The sequence below is a fragment of the Equus przewalskii genome, chromosome 14 (genome assembly GCF_037783145.1).
Source record: "Equus przewalskii isolate Varuska chromosome 14, EquPr2, whole genome shotgun sequence".
Lineage (NCBI taxonomy): Eukaryota > Metazoa > Chordata > Mammalia > Perissodactyla > Equidae > Equus > Equus przewalskii.
In genome coordinates this window covers 90,626,622-90,643,082 of record NC_091844.1, presented here as the reverse complement: position 1 = coordinate 90,643,082, position 16,461 = coordinate 90,626,622, and positions in this window count along the sequence as shown.

The following is a 16,461-nucleotide window of genomic DNA, read 5'->3' as shown; positions in this document are numbered from 1 at the left end:
CTGTGGGGTCGGCAGGCCTGGGTGGAGGCCGCATCACCCAGCCTCTCCCGTGGCCAGTCCTTCCTCTCTCCTCCCGCAGGTGTCGGTCGTAAGAGCACCTGTTAACAAGCCTCCTGCCGATAGCCTCCATCGTTCAGTCAGCTCTCCAGGAAGCTTCAGAGTCAAAGCACAGGAGATGCTGAGCACCCTCGTGTCTGGGTGGCTCTCCTCCTCCCGTGTCCTCCAACGCTGGGGACGCACTGACGTCGCATTCCTCTCAGAGGAGCCACGTCCACACCAACAGCTGCGATGGTGGGAAGCCAGACGCTGAGGTGGGGAGAGTCATGGCCCACACAGCTGGTGAAATGAGACTCTCTGTTCCCTCCGCTAGAGCACGGACCGCAGAACCGTCAAGTCGTAGACTTCCTCATCACGACCACAGTGTAACAAGCTCAACTTGATGTGAAAATAGAGCCCATTTCCCTTAGGTTTCAGGGGAAACCTTCATTCTGGCCAGTCTTAACTGGCTTGAAGCCACTGTGACACGAGTTGGACGAGGGGTCCAGTCAAGCTTTCGATTGTCCCACGTGACGTCCTCGCACGACTCATGAGCTAGTGGGATACAGTGAGGGACTCGCTCTGGGAGCCGGGGCAGCGGGGGGCAGACATGTGGAGCAGCTCCACGGCAGCCTGGAGTCATCTCTGAAAAGGTTCAGAGTGAACGAAAGTCCTTTAGAAATAGAATTTCAACAGTTACCAAGGATAAAATATCCTTGCGGCACCCGGGAACCAAGTCAATAACCAGATTCAACACTCACTTTCCCTGTTTCCCTTCTGGTCAGAGGTCCTGGGTGGACCCCTCACAAGCGAGGGCTGGCCCTTCCTCCAGGGGCAGGAGCTGGAAGAGGTTCCACACTCACGGAGAGCCCACTGAGGAAAGAACTTCCAGTTCCTTTCTCCTAATGAATACAAAGATTACCATACATAAAATGTGGTAAGAAATGAGCCCAGAACCAGGTGAGAGCAGGTCCCGGGAAAGGCAGAAACCGCCCCCTTTACAGAGAGACGCCTCCCGTGCTGCACGTTGCATCTCCAAGCTCCTTCTTGCTCTCTCACCAAGATCTTAAACCTGAAAGAAAAGTGGATTGGGAAACTCAGGCGCTGTGCTGTCTGTTAGTTTGGGAGGATGTGCCAGGATGAGGCCCCAGTCATGACGGCAGAGCCCAGAGGGGGCCTTCAGAAACAAGGTCTCAACTCAGGCAGAAACATCTGTAGCCTGGAAAAGAGACAGAGAGTTGTGTCCAACCATGTCCAAGGAGATCCCCTTCTAGCGATGGCTGCAGGCCAGGCTGCTGGGCTGGAAGCACTGAGGGAAGCTGGCACAGTGTTTCTGAGAATCTGGCTGAAGGCATTGGAGAGTGCTGAGGGCCGAGGGCATATGCATGACCAGGATCCAGAAGAAGGAGCCAGGAGGCCAGAGCCCAGCATCCGAGGGCAACTGTCCACTTGACGGCATTGCCAACTCTGAGAAACTGAAAACCACAGGAGAGGTCTCTAAAGTCTCGAGGAGCAGAGGCACCATAATTGGGTTTTGGTTTCATCGTGAAGCAGAGGCAGCAGAAGAGAGTCGAGGTCATGCCTTAGGATCGATCTTCAAATGTCCAACTTCTGAAAACGAGGGTGAGCAAGAAACAGAGAAAGTCCCAATCATTCAGTCCCGAGTTGTGTTGAGACGACCTATCCTCTAGACCAGCGTACATTAGAAGCAAATTTAAATTATTGTGAAGGAATGATTCAGCCAGAGACTTAAATTGATCCTAAGATTATTTACATAAAATGTCAACATTCAACCAAAAATGTCCACACGTATAAGAATAGATGAAACAAAGTGTCAGACCCATGGGGGACCCAGGTATTGAGACGATCAGACATAGACTTTAAAACAACTATGATAACACGTATAAGTATTATTCTAAAGTGGGGAATTTTGACAGAAAACTGGAAACCATAAAATGGAAATCATGGTGTTAAAAATAGAATAATTTAAATTAAGAACTTAAAGCATAAATGTAATACCTATTACTATTAAGAATACCTATTATTAAATATCTATTTAATCCAATGGATTAGACACAGCTGAAGAGGGAGATAGGGAACATGAAACCACACAGAATAAGGTAAATAAACAAAAGAATGGAGAAACAGACAACAGCGTAACCAATAGAAGGATATGATGAAAAGGCAATACATGTGTAACTGGAATCAAAGACAGGAGGACAAATAAAATGAGGAAGAAGAAATATTTGAAATAATAGGTTAGATTTTTCTAAAAGTTATGATTGATTCCAGAAGTACAACAACCTCAAGCAAGATAAGATAATGCAAACCAGGTCTTCACAGCACATTATAAAACAGAAAACTGAATCAAAGACAAAATCTTAAAAGTAGCCAAAAAAAATATCTATTACCCTCAAAGAAGCAATAACATTGAGACTGTCAGAAACAGCGGAATATGAAGTCCGTGGGACCATGTCTTCAAGGTGTTGACGAGAAGCCGGTGTTCACTTGGATTCCACGCCCAGTGAACAGGGCCTCCAAGAATAAAAGCAAAATAAAGACAGTTCCAGCAACAGCAAAATGTGACAATGTGCTACAGCAAGTCCACACTAAAATAAGCACTGGGGGGAGTCCCACAAGTGAAAGGAGAATAAAGCCAGACGGAAGTGTGAGGATGAAAGATAGAAGGATGGCAGTGGACATAGCAGATATGCGTGTAAGTCAGAACAGATAGCAGTTTATGTAACAATGCTGATAATAGCCTGTGGAGTTTTATATATGTTATAAATATACATTGCACAAAAATATAATTATATATAAAATTATATTGATATAATATTCTAACATCGTAGTACTGCATTGTTATATATAATATACAATTATAATATGTTTTGATATATGTATTTTTATAAAATTATACAATGACATTAGAAAAAAGTCAAGATAGCAAGAAAATCTGGTCAACTGTTAAAATGCCAGAAGACCTCTGCACTATTTGGCAGATACTAAAAGTCCTAGTTTATAATGGATGCTGATAACTCAAGAAGATGTGCAGTACCCTCACCGTGATAATTACTCACAGCACAAGCATGTATGTTTAACAAGCTAATAGAAGAAAAATAAGTCCAGTTAATCTAAAATAAGCTAAGAAAGGAGAGGAAAAGAAATACAGAATGGAAGACAAATAGAAAACAAATAAAAAGATGGTAGATTTAAATCTAAATAAATTAGCAATTACATTAGATGTCAATTACCTAAATTCTCCTATTTAAACAGAAAAATTGTCAGAATGGATGGATAAAAATAATCCAATTTTATGCTGCTTATACAGATTTGATTAAAATAATTCAATTGTATGTGGCTTACAAAAGACATACTTTCAGAAAAATGATATAAAAATTTGAAAGTAAAAATGTGGGAAAATACATACCGTGCAGAATAAATCTGGAGTAGCTCTACCAACACCAGACAAAGCAGGATTTAAGCATAAACCATTACCAGAGTGAGGAGGAACATTAAACCATAATAAAAATTCAAAGTGTCCAAACATCCATGGACAAGTCAATGTAGATCACCACGTTAACAGAATAAAGAAGAACTGTAAAAATTGATGCAGAAAAAAGTATTTAATAGAATACTATATATATATATCTCATAGTTGATGACATCAACGGCAAAGATTTGTCAAATGAGGAATAAAAGGAACGTTCCTCAGCCTGAAGCAGGACATGTGCACGAAACCCACGGCAACGTCGGGATTAACTGTAGAGCAGGAACCTCCATCTGCCCATCTCAGAGACCAAGGAGGAGACAGGAAAGTCGTCCGTCACTCTGATATTGAACCAGCCAGGGGAATAAAACGAGAATAAGAAATAATGTACACGAATCGGAAAGGAAAAAATCCATCTACCTTTAAACATAGATAACCTGATTATGTACACAGAAAATCCAATAAAGCAAACAGATAAATTAAAAAATTGATAACTGAATTTAGCAAGACATTGGATAAAGATCAACATACAAAATCCATTTTATTTCTAGATGTCAGCAGCAAACAATTAGAAAACAAAATTTAAAACATACCTTTTCAGTGACATAAAAAGTCAAATCTTAGCAACAAACCTAACAAACAATGCATGAAGCTTTTACGCAAAAATTTAGAAAATATAGAAAAAAATTAAGGAACTATTTGAATTGAAAGACTCAATCATTTTAAATATGTCATTTTCCCAGTGTTTTCTGGGTTTAGTATAAAACCTTAGCATAATTTACAAGGTTAAGAAAACCTTGTAGGGGAACAAATTTGGAATAGTTACAGACTTGATATAAAACTACGGTAATAACCCAGGGAGGAGTTGTCGCCGCACGGACCACTAGGAGGCAGGAAAAGAATGAGTTGTTCAGAAAGAGACCACGAGGCGTGGACACAGCACTGATGACAGCAACGGCCCTGCAGAGTGGCAGGGAACACACCTTCGCCATAAATGGGCGTGAAGTTGTTTGAATATCCACACGGAAAAGATGTAAGGTGGTTCCCAGCTCACACCATAAACAATCCATGCTGGGGGGAGTAGATCTAAATGTAAAAGGTAATATAATAAAGCTTCTAGAAGATTAACATAGTCATTGTCTGGGTGACCTTGAGGTATGGAAACCTCCATTAAACTGGACAAAGAGCAACAACCACGAAGGCAAGTGTTGATAAGTGGGCTAGATTAATATCATTATCTTTGGTCCATTAAAATATCGTAAAAAAGCAAGACAGATTAGCAAAAGGCTTTTTCAAAAGCTCAAATCCATGTTACAGAAAGAACTCTGACATTACGATAAGATGCAGATGGACACTCCACAGGAAATGTGAGTGATGAGGTTGAGTGGGTGCATCACAAAAGGAGACAACCTAAACGGACAATTGAATTTTAGGAAATGCGTCCAAGCATATTATTCATCTAAGAAATGCCAGGGGCTGGCCCCATGGTTGAGTTTTCAAGCTCACAAGCTCCACTTCCGCGGCCTGGGGTTTCGCTGGTTCGGATCCCAGGGGCAGACATGATGCTGCTTGTCAGGCCGTGCTGAGGCAGCGTCCCACATTGCACAATGAGAGGCACACACAGCTAGAATATGCAACCATAGACTCGGGGGCTTTGGGGAAGAAGATTGGCGACAGTTGTTAGCTCAGGGCCAATCTTTAAAAGAAAAAGGAAATCCCAGCCACAACCACAGCGAGAACATCGTCCACCACCCAGACAGCAGAAATCAGAAGACTGACATTACCAAGCGTGCGATTCATTTTTATAAAGTTCAAAAATACTCAAAACTAGTCTATGATGACAGAAGGCCAGACACTAGTCACCTTTCGGGAGGAAGGGGCGTTGTGCAGGAAGGTGCACGAGGGAGCTCTGGGGGTTCTGATAAAGTTTTACTTCTCGCCCTGAGTGGTGGGGTATTTGTGATGTCAGTCCGCTGTTCATCGTGCCTTGTCCTGAACACGCTAACATGAACAACATGTAACGGAACAGCTGGGTGTTGGGCGGCACGGGGAGCACACGACGGGACAGGACTTTCTCCTAAAGCCGTCATCGGACCCTTGATGCTGACTATGAAGGCGTCAGCCTGCGCTCAAACCTCATGTTGAGGACACAGATGCCCAAGAGTCAAGCGCAGCCTGCCGGGGTCAGTGCTGTCAGGGGGTCAGGAAACCAGTGACCACAGAGTGGGATTTGGTGGCAGCTGGCCCTGGAGAATTCCCGCTGGACATCTGGCGGTGAGCGGATCCCAGGGAAAGCTGACTGATGGGGATGAGATACAAAAGCAGGTATCTGTACCCAAATAGGAGCCTGAGTGGCGACCACAGTTGAGGGAGAGGAGAGACTCCAAACTCCAGCGACATCCTACTAGGCAAGGAACCTGGTGGGGCCCCGGGCAAGTGTGGGACGCCACAGAAACTGCTTGTGAGCGTGTGGCCCGTGGAGGTCAGTGGTGGATGGACAGACGCTGGACGCCACTGTTCGGGAGAAGAACACCCGTGCTTCTCCCGGGGGACGGGAACTGGGAGCAGGCTGCAGTGGGTCTGGGCTATGGACAGTGACGAGAGTAACGTACGGGTCCTGAATGTGGGCCCTCACGCAGTCTTGGTCGGCATCGAGGAAGAATAAAGCTTTCTCAGCTGATCCTGGCTCCGGAGCTGGGCACGGGGCTCCCTCCCGCTGTGGTGTCACTGGTTGCCCCGGGGTGTGCCGTCTCCCCTCGAAACCGCACGAGGGGCCTAGCTCCACCCTACGGCAGAGCACTTGAGTGCCTTTGGCTGGGGCGTGCGCGGTGTTGCAGGGGTGGGAGCTGTGCTCAGTGGTGGGTTTCAGAGCCACAGCCCTCGTGTCCTGTGCCCAGCCCCCTAGTTAAAAACCAGCGCTCTCTGCACGTGCCCTTCTGCAGGTGGGCGAGCCGATCAAGGTGCTGATGATTTAAGGTCTAAGGAGACTACCAGGAAGAGAGGGATGATGGTGAGGTCGTCTCACACGGGCCAGAGCCCCAAGGCCACGTCCATCAACTGAAATCTGGATTGGGGCTGTAGCTTTGAGACTTAGTTTTGCAGGTGTCTGTGAGGGGGTGGTGTCTGTGTGTGTTCGTGTGTGCGGTGCATCCCCACGTGTGCAGCCACACGCCTCTCGGGAGGTCCTCCAAGGGCTCCCCCAGTGGAGAGTGGCTCCCAAGGAGCTGACGAACGGCTCCCTGTTTAGATTCTTGCTCTGATTTCTCAGCCCCGGTTAGTCCATCCATCTGCTCGCCCTGGAGCCGCCTCCCACGTGTGGGTAGGATCCCGAGCTGTTACACACGCGTCCCCCCGCCCGCAGCCCTAAGTTCTGGTTCACCGTTCCCCAGAAACGCGTCTTTAGGTGATGGAATGGGCGAGACTTTCTGCATCTTCCGTTCAGACAGTTTCAGTCAGTTTGGCAGACGCACGATGCATTCAGCTGTTTCCCAAATGCTTTATGTTTCACTGTGCTGATACACTATGTCAACGACTTGTTTACTTTTTTAATATCAGGTGGATTTTGCGCATCACGAGGGCATCCCAATAGGACGTAAGATATTGATTTAATTTCTTATGTTGCTTATTTCCTGCTAGAAGATGTTGTGGCCGTGATCCTGGTGGGAGAGGAGAGAACTCAGTTGTAGGGTTGTAACTACGGGACCAGGACTGCAGGCCATGTCGGACTCCGTGGAGACCGGGCTGAGCTGTGTGAGGAGATCATGGTGCCCGGCTGGGAACAAGGGCGCTGAGTGGGGGTGGGAGAGATGCTGGCTGCCCCTTTGACGGGAGTGGGCTGCAGCCTCCACAGACACTAAAGGCACAAAATAATGTTTGACTTTAGAAGTTTTTTTGGCAAAATAATTGCATTTATTACCACAATGATTCAAGACCATCAAATTGAACTGCTGTGCGCAAGCACAGTATATATATTCTAGTCTGAAAAGAAGGAACTTAGTTTTTGCAAATTGTTAGAGACGTCAAAAGACGTATTTCATTTTCAAAGTATTATTGAGGTCAGTGACTCGTTGCTCAGGCTGGTTCAGAGCAATCCCTGCAGAAATGCATGTGTTTTCCTGACTCTCGTTTGCAAGGAGCCGTGAGCGGGGCCTTCCACCCGAGCGCTGTTTCGGCTGAGGCTCTGAGTCAGCAGCAGCCGTGAGAGGGGCAGCGTTGCCGTCGTGGGAACCGGATGTCGTGGTGCAGTCACTGGAACAGCCGGACGGTGGTGCCTCGTCTGCTGAAGCCTATGGTCGGGGTCAAGGCTCCTGCTTGGCCACTGAGCGCGCTGCCTCGTCTATATTGCATTAAGATCAATTTCCAACTTTCTGCTGAAGTCAATAGATGAGTCAGCCCATGACTCACCGTCTCCTCACCTTGTTAATTCTGTCACATCCTGGAGGATTCATACCTGAATACTGATGGGCCCTTGGAAGCTCTGAGACATGGTGTTTTTAGAATGAGGTCATTTCTCTTTTCTAATACCTGACTTATGAGAAGTCTCTACTCGAAATCTGCAACAATGCTCACGCTGGCAGGACAGGACTGTGCGTCACGTCTCCTGAAGCTGTGGCCCTGGAAAGCTGTGGCTGAGCATGACGATTCGATGGGCCCTGGGGTGTGGAGACCCCAGCTTTGGAAAATCTGGGCCCTCGAACGTCCTGGCTGAGAGGTGACAAGGGAGCTATGTCCCCAGGCCCATTGTTCTTTGTAATACGATGATGAGGCCAGCACCATGCACCTCAGCGGCAGCATGGGGCTGCCCTCACCCGCCCCGTGCTCTAGCTCTTGAAGTCTTGGTGATGGAGACGCTGCTGAGTGATGCAATTAAGCAGCCTTGGCATGACTTGTCCAGTAATAGAAAAACGAAATGAACACTCCACTGACCTTTCCTGCTTGGGAAGGGAGCTGTGGCCCCCAGCCTGCCTGGAGATGGCTATGCAGACGGCTGGCTGTCCGGGCCTGTCTACCAGCAGCACAACTTCAGCAGCCCCGTTGTGGGTGATTCCAGCAAGATCAGCACGGCAATCTCCCGGCACGGTCTGTTTGGTTGTCAAGAGCAGAGCCCTCTACAGCCAGTTAAACAGACACAGAAGTATGTTTGAAGGACGCAGAGACCAGGCAGAGACGGTGAGGGAGGGCACCGAGCTGGGGCACCGTCTCCAGGAGCCTCGGCCTGTCTGTGTCCTTAGCTTCTGCCTCGTCTCTGCGTAGCTGCCTTGCCATTTATCTTTTGGCACCAGCCTTGGCAGCAACCTTAGACTGGCCCGGCATGGCTGCCTCCCCTACAGCTCTCGTCCCCTCCCAGAGCAAGCACCCAGTGCAGCCCAGTGTGACCTGTGGCCAGCTCTGCGTCCAGAAGGGCCTGGGAGGCAGGAGCGCTCAACAGTGGGAATCACGCTCACTTCTGGGCCTGGTACAAGTGCCGTTTCGGCACATCCTGGCTGTGGCTCTGAGAGGCCTCCTCAAATGCTGGCGCTCGGCTTCCCAGCAGTAGAAAGGGTGTGTGATGTTCACTGTAGGAGGGAGCTGGCGTCCAAAACATAGCAGAGTGAACCCAGGCCCCAGATGATGCCGCCATCGGAGGAAGCCCCTGGTTGTCACTGTGCACGGATAACACGTCGTTCAGATGCACCCCTGGTGGCTCTGATTCCAGGAGAGAGGAGGAAGTTCTGAGATGCTGTGGTGGTTAACTTTGTGTGTCAGCTTGACTGGGCCCCAGGGTGCTCAGTATTTGGTCCAATGTTATCCTGGGTGTGTCTGTGAAGGCGTTTTTGCAAGAGACTAACATTTAAATCAGTGGACTGACTAAAGCAGGTTGCCCCCCCCCCCAATGTGGGTGTGCCTCATGCAATCAGTTGAAGGCATGAATTGAATGAAACATTGATCCTCCCGTGAAGGGAGAGAATTCCTCCTGCCACGTGGCCTTGAGCTGAGGCGCAGGCTTTTTCCTGCCTTCATACTGGGACTGAGACGCCAGCTCTCCTGGGTCTCCAGCTTGCTGACTCACCCTGCAGATCCTGGGAGGTGTCAGCCTCAGTAATCACGTGAGTCAACTCCTTACAATAAATCCCCTTCTCTGTGTGCACACAGCTCACTGGTTCTGTTTCTTTGGAGAACACTGACCAGTGTGGATGCTGTGCACTTGTGGAGATGGAAGGGCCTCTGTGGGGAGAGAGGACACAGAAAGTGGAGGCGGCGGCTGACCTGGATCCACACCCAGAGCCTCGCATGGTCCGTCTCGGCTGCAAGTTCCTGCACGTCCTGGGCTCAGGGCCCGCATCATCCAGGTTCAGGAAGCTTTGGGGGGCTTCTCTTGTGAGCTCTGGGGGCGCTGAGGCTGAAGAATGTCTTACGCTCATGAGAAGCAGCATAGGAACAGATGTTTATGTTAAAGAATACAGATAAGCTTGTGAGCTCCACAAGGAAATCCTGTACGTGACCCTCAGATAGGGGCTGGTGAAGAAAATGATCCTGGGCGGCTGCCCGGCTCAGAGACGGCCTCGGACATGGCTGTTGTGTCAAGAGGGTCTTTTCCTCTGAGCAGCCTCTGCCCACCTGTGGCCTGACCGGCCTCTGGGCGTCCCCAGGAACACCTGAGACATTCAGACGTGGCCTGTGCCTCCCTGAGACCACTGAGGTCAGGGAGGAGGCACGGAGCCTCCAGGCAGTGGTGGAGAAGCGTGACTGCAGCAGCCGGCACACGAGGTTCCTGGATGTCGGTTTGTTGCAAATGTTTCCCCAGAGAGACTGAGCGAGGCCTGGGCCCAGGACAGGATGAGTCACCCGCTTCCATGGCAGGCCTCCGATGCTCCTAGCAGGGGGTCACCGCGCAGGGAGCGCCCGTTCTCCCCAGGCAGCATCGAAAGGACCAACGCTGAGAATTCTGTGACCCGCAAATTGTGGATCCACGCGAGGCGGGACAGGAGCCCCACCATCTGCAGAGCAACGTCGTCTGTCAACACAGCCGTGCAGCCTCGGGCCGGAACAGAGAGGGCTGGGGGCGGAAAACAAAGACAAAGTACATCTACTCGAGTCCTCTCTTCCTTAGTTTCAACTTTCACAGCTCCCACTGGTTTCCCTTTTAACCAGAACCATTTTAATATTCATCCACATAAACATTCCCACTGCAGACTCAGGCTGGCAGCCCCATGGCGGCTCCAGGCGCTAAAATGCCAAGAAGACGGCGAGTCTCGGTGGAGCACCTCCTTCCAAAGGGACCTGACGCACATGCAAAAGCTGCGCTCGGACGAGGCGGCTGAATGCTCCAGCCCTCGAGTCCATAAAGCCTCGAAATTGCTAAGAGCTTGCAAAGCGGGTGGTGCCGGGTCCTCTCGGGGTGGGCCAGGCCAGGCCACCTCCATATTCCTCTTCTCCAGGTAAGAGGCAGAGCTGGGACTGGGGCCTGCGTAGACACCAACACAGCATCCTCTTCTCCACACATCAGTTCTTCCTCAAAACTAAATTACGAGCCTAAGCAAAGTCCATCAAAATCCAGAGAGGCATGTCCACTGAGTCCATGCCTTTAAAAGTGGATTAATCCAGAATTCCCGTGCTTGCTTTTATTCTCTGCAAAATAGTTGATGTCATAGAAGAGATATTTCCTGCTGGTTAATGGAATAGAAAAATGTGAACGCTTTCCCATTCATCCAAAACTCTGATACTTTCACCTCATTTTTACTTAGTGCCCACAGAGTAGATGGCAAAAGCGTAACATAAACATAAGCTAAAGAAATGGGAATGTTTTCTCCTTGGGTCTTAAAAGCTCGAGTTTCCACAGAACTCATTACAAATTCGAATTTAGTTTCCACCCCTCGGGTCTACGGTGCCCAGGAAATGGCACGGACGTTCTCGCTTCTGGTCCCTGTGGAATGGGGCTTCTCCCCCTCTGCTGCAGAGGCTGTTATTGTCCCAGCTTAGAAGGTGTTGCTCCAAATCGCAAGGAATGCAGACAACTCGGTCCTCTCGCCCACCTGCTCAGCGTGGAGGCAAGTGTGGAGCGTGCAGGTGCACGTGAGCGCCCCCGACGGGAGGCTTGAAGGTGAGTCGGAACCTGCAGGCAGATGGGCAGTGTGGCGAGTCGACGTGAGTGTGTTCGTCCAGATTAAATTTCCAAAACAGGTGACCCCACAGCAGAGGGAGATTTGGGTGAAAACTTCCGGCCGTGGCTCTGAGACGAGAGCTCACATCGCTGTCACGCGTCTGAACCTCCCCACGGGGGAACCAGCAGGCCGTCCGCACAGAAGGCCCGGTGAGGATCAGCGGCGAGTTAGATGGGGAGATGCATAAGCGCCGAGAAAAATCCCGCCAACTCTGCCTGACCAGGTGCCAGTGGCCGTGTACGCAGTGCCCCCTCCAAAGAGGAAGCAACTTCACACACCACCTGCTGGGAAATACGGCAGCGACAGAGCGCACGGGATCCCTCGCCATGGCTGGGTCCTGCCGAGACCCACACGGGAGGCAGCATCGCACACGCCAGGGAGAACACGATTGACGCGGCATCTACTCAAACAGTTTCTTATGAGACAGAGTAACACGTTCACCCTGAAAAAGTGCTGGGACGAGGTTTTATCAAACCGCGTATGGTAACTTCATAACTGAGTGGGTTGAGGCAAGAGAGGGAGGCGAGGTTCCCTGAAACAGCTGCCCCGCTGCTTTGGGAGGAACGGCCAAGGCGAGACCTGTCCCAGCGTGCTCTGCTGGTGAGAGAGAGACGGCTGTCTCCATCAAGACCGCACTGAGCTCACAGAGGCTCCATACTGTGTAATTGCAGCTATACGACGTTCTGGAAAAGGCAGAACCGTGGAGACGGTGAGAAGGTTGTCAGGGATGGGAGGAATTGGTGGAACATCGGGGAATCTTAGGGCGATGAAAACGCTCTGTGTGATACTGTAGTGGTGGACACGTGTTCTGGCACATTGGCCCAAGACTGTGGAAGGTACAACATCGAGAGTGAACCCTAACATAAACTGTGGAGTCTGGATGATGAGAACTTGTCAATGCAGGTTCACCAATTGTAACAAATGCCCCACTCCGGTGGGGACGTTGATGGTGGGGGAGGCCGTGTGTGTATAGGGACAGGGCTATATTGAACTCTCTGTACCCTTCCCTCAGTTTTGCTGTGAACCTGAAAATGCCCTAAAAAAATGAAGTCTAAAATAGTGGTCTGCTGTATGAGAACAGGTTACTGCATACACATAAGTTGTGCGTATTATATAGTCACACAACATACATGTACACAGACACGTGCACGTCCACACGGGTGAGTAAATCACCAGTTGCTGAGCCGCTTCAGTACTCCCTCAGCCAGGTCACCCCGGCCCTGCTCCTACATCTGCTCAGAAACAGAAGGAAAGATCCACAGCTACATTTTCCTTAAAAAATAGATCATGGTTCTCTTCCACTTTGTTTGGGGCCTTGGCTAAATGTTTTCAGGTGCAGAAGTTTCCCGAGTCCAGGGCCATTGTCCTCCATGCTCTGGATTCATCGCAGTGCCCATCACCGTGATGCGCGGACCGCGCTTCTGTCGCGCTCATCAACGTCCCATCTGCTGATGCCGAGCCTCTAAATGGAGCTGCTCACATTGTCCTGGCGCCATTTTGTTCATTTGCACATTGTTTGCACACATTGTTCGCACGCAGCTGGCCACATTATTCACACGAGCCCAGCTGGCAAAGCAAAAATATAGCAAGCCCACGTTGATAAGCTATTTATTCCCTGCAGCCTTGACTAGCGAGACGCTAAGAGGAAATTAAAACATGACCTGTGAAGAGTCAACACTGGGCAAGAGGAGAGGGAGCGAGAAGCGAGTCCCCGTGGCTGTGCACCTGCCCAGCGTGCTCAGCGCAGGGAAGGTAGCAGCCAAGGGGGCAGCGCACGGCTCCTTCCTGACCCAGTGCTCTTGGAGCTACAATGCTGAGCTAGGTGGAATCTGGTGGACGTTGTAACGTCTGGTTGCAGACTTGTGCCCTCAGACGGTCTTCCCCCAGCAGCCTGGGGGTCTGTGACCCTCAGCAGAGCTCAGGCCGAGGTGACCGTGCTGGGTGTCCCCACTTGGTTCTTCACCTGTTTGACATCTTTGAGAAGTGGTTAGTCTTCTTGGTGTGTATGTTTTTTGCCCGTTTTTACTTTTGTTGTTGTTCTAACTCCTTTGGACAGACAGGCACAATGACCATTACGGAGTGATCGTCACTGACAGGGGACGCTCCCCTCCACGGTGCTCCTCACGCCCCCAGCATGTGCAGATCTGAGGCGTTCTTGCCCAGAGCGTGCGCTCAGCGGTCAGTGTTGCTCTCAGGGAGGAATTAAATCATGCAGGTTCCAGGCTTTTGCCTGAGGATCAGGGACGGAGAGTGCCCTGCTCAACAAGCCTCTGCTAATAAGGCATCTTTCTCTCTCTTTTTTCCCCAGTTATTTTTATTGTGGCAAAGTATACAGAACATAAAATTTACTATCTTGACCATTTTTAGGGGTGCAGTTCAGTTGGTGGGAATGTAAATTGGTGCAGCCACTATGGAAAACAGTATGGAGGTTCCTCAAAACGTTAGAAATAGAACTACCATGTCATCCAGCGATCCCACTGCCTTCTCATCTGGAGGCCCCACTGGGGAATAGCCTGCTTCCATGCTTATACAGGTGCCGGCCGACCCGTGTCTTGGGCTCTGTGACTCAGGGCTGTGGCTGTCGACGGACTGTGATCTGGAAGTGGCCTCAGCTTTTAGGGGTCACCTGAAGCTCCTTGCTACCCGGGCATCCCTTCTATGGCCCTTGTTTCTTCATCCAGCAAGGAACACCTCTGGCTCCAGTCTGCTCAGATGGAGCCCCATGGAAGGAACCAAAGCAAGGGAGGGGCACCCGTCACCTCCACGCTTTTTCTCAGTTGGAAGCAAGTCACACTTTCTGACCTCACTCAGGGGTGGGGTCACACGAAGCCGTGCACGCTGGGCAGGGGAGAGTTGGGGGTTCACCCTAGACTGTCTGCCACACTCATCAAATCTCCGCAAACAACATTAAAAAGGAAAAATGTTTACATGATCTCTTAAAATACTTAATACACAACGCAAAAATTACTTTTTAAAAAAGTTGGCAATGAACAACAGAATCAGCAATAAAACAAGCAGTGGATACACAGGAGCTTTCTCGTGAGAGGAGGGCTGGGGCGCAGTGGGGAAGAGTAGCTTCCAGAGTCAGGGTGCTCAGTGCAGCCACTGACCAGCCACAGCCCACGGGAAGCCCTTAATCTCTCCCACCTCAGTCCACGTTTGTGGAAGGAGCAGAACAGCCCATGATTTGTGGAGCATTGGCAAAGGGGATGGACTCAGTGCATGCAGAGCAGGTGGCACGGGGCGTGGCCCAGGGCATCTCTCAGTATGAAGTGCTGCTGTGCGAGCCGGGTGTCCCCTGAACATCTTCGGGCTCTTGAAATCTAAACTAGGTCATTTTTCAGCCCAGGGGGGATCAGAGGCTTCCCCCAAATTCCTGTGGTTTCCTTGGGAGGCTATATGTTCAAGCGGTGTCTTATTCCGGGTTTCCATTGCTTCTGAATTTGCTCAGATTTAGAGAATCCAGCGAGGAGGTGTTTATTTCCAGCTTGTCACACACACAGGTAACCCTGTAGCACAGGATGGCCTTGTTCTTGACAGGCTCTCGGAAGACCCCACAGCTGGGGACTTGCTGGCTGCTCACCCAGCCTCACACCAAAGCACAGCCTCCCTGTCCTCTCTGAAGCAAAATCCAAATTGACCCTTCCCCCTCTGTTTTTTTCTGGTGAGAAAGATTGTCTCTGAGCTAACATCTGTGCCAGTCTTCCTCTATTTTGTCTGTGGGTCACCCCCACAGCATGGCTGCTGACGAGTGGTGTAGGTCTGTGCCTGGGAACCGAACTCATAAACCTGGGCCACTGAAGGGCAGCACACGAAGTAACCACTACACCACCAGGCCAGCCTCTGATCTCCTTTTCTTATGCTGAGTATTTTAACTATATTTTTGAACTCTAGTGCCATTCAACTCTGATGTCCCTGGATATCCTTCCTATTCCAAGTGGCCCTGTATACTATTTTCCCCAACAAAGGCATTATTATTATTAAATGAATAAAATAACCAGTAGGAATGTAAGAAAAGGCTTACTATCACTAGATTTCCAAAAACGAAAATTAGAACGACAGAATGCTCTTTCTTTTCCAGCGACATTGGCAAAAATAAAAGAGAACACGGTGCTCTGGATGACGAAGGCCAGGGCACCATCCTCGCGTCTGTCGGTGGGTGTCCAGGATGAGTTTTTAAAAGGTCCATCTGAAAACAGGTACTCGTAATTTTTAAAATTTGCACCACAGTTTCAGAAAACTTTCGTAAGGAACAAAATTTGAGAATCAAGCAAATATATGTGTTTGAAGATCATCTTTACAGCACGTTTATAAAACTAAAAAATTACCCTGGAAACAAAATGCCTCTCCATTGGTGGAAGGACGGCCAGGTCAGTTACGACGAGTCCACCTGGTGGAATTCTCAGAACACCAGCAACGGCGACACAGGCTGACTCGGGAAAATGCTGACGACATACCCCTAAGCGAAGAAAACAGTTTACAAAAGAGCGAATACAACCGTACCCTATTTTTGAAAAGTGTAATGCACACAAATTGACAAAACCTACAGTAAAAACATACAGTGACAGTTATTCCCGTGTGATGAGGTAACGGGAGATTTGATCTTAGTTTAGTTTGCTTTTATTTTCTTTAATTTTCAATAACGAACATAAATTGCTTTTATAAGAAGAAAAATTATTTATCTCTTAAAAATATAAACACACGTGGCAGCACGGTGCACTAATTGTAACATAGTGTATCAATTTTCTGACATTAGCACAAACATCAAAAAAATCTGAGTCCTCTCTGTCGTGT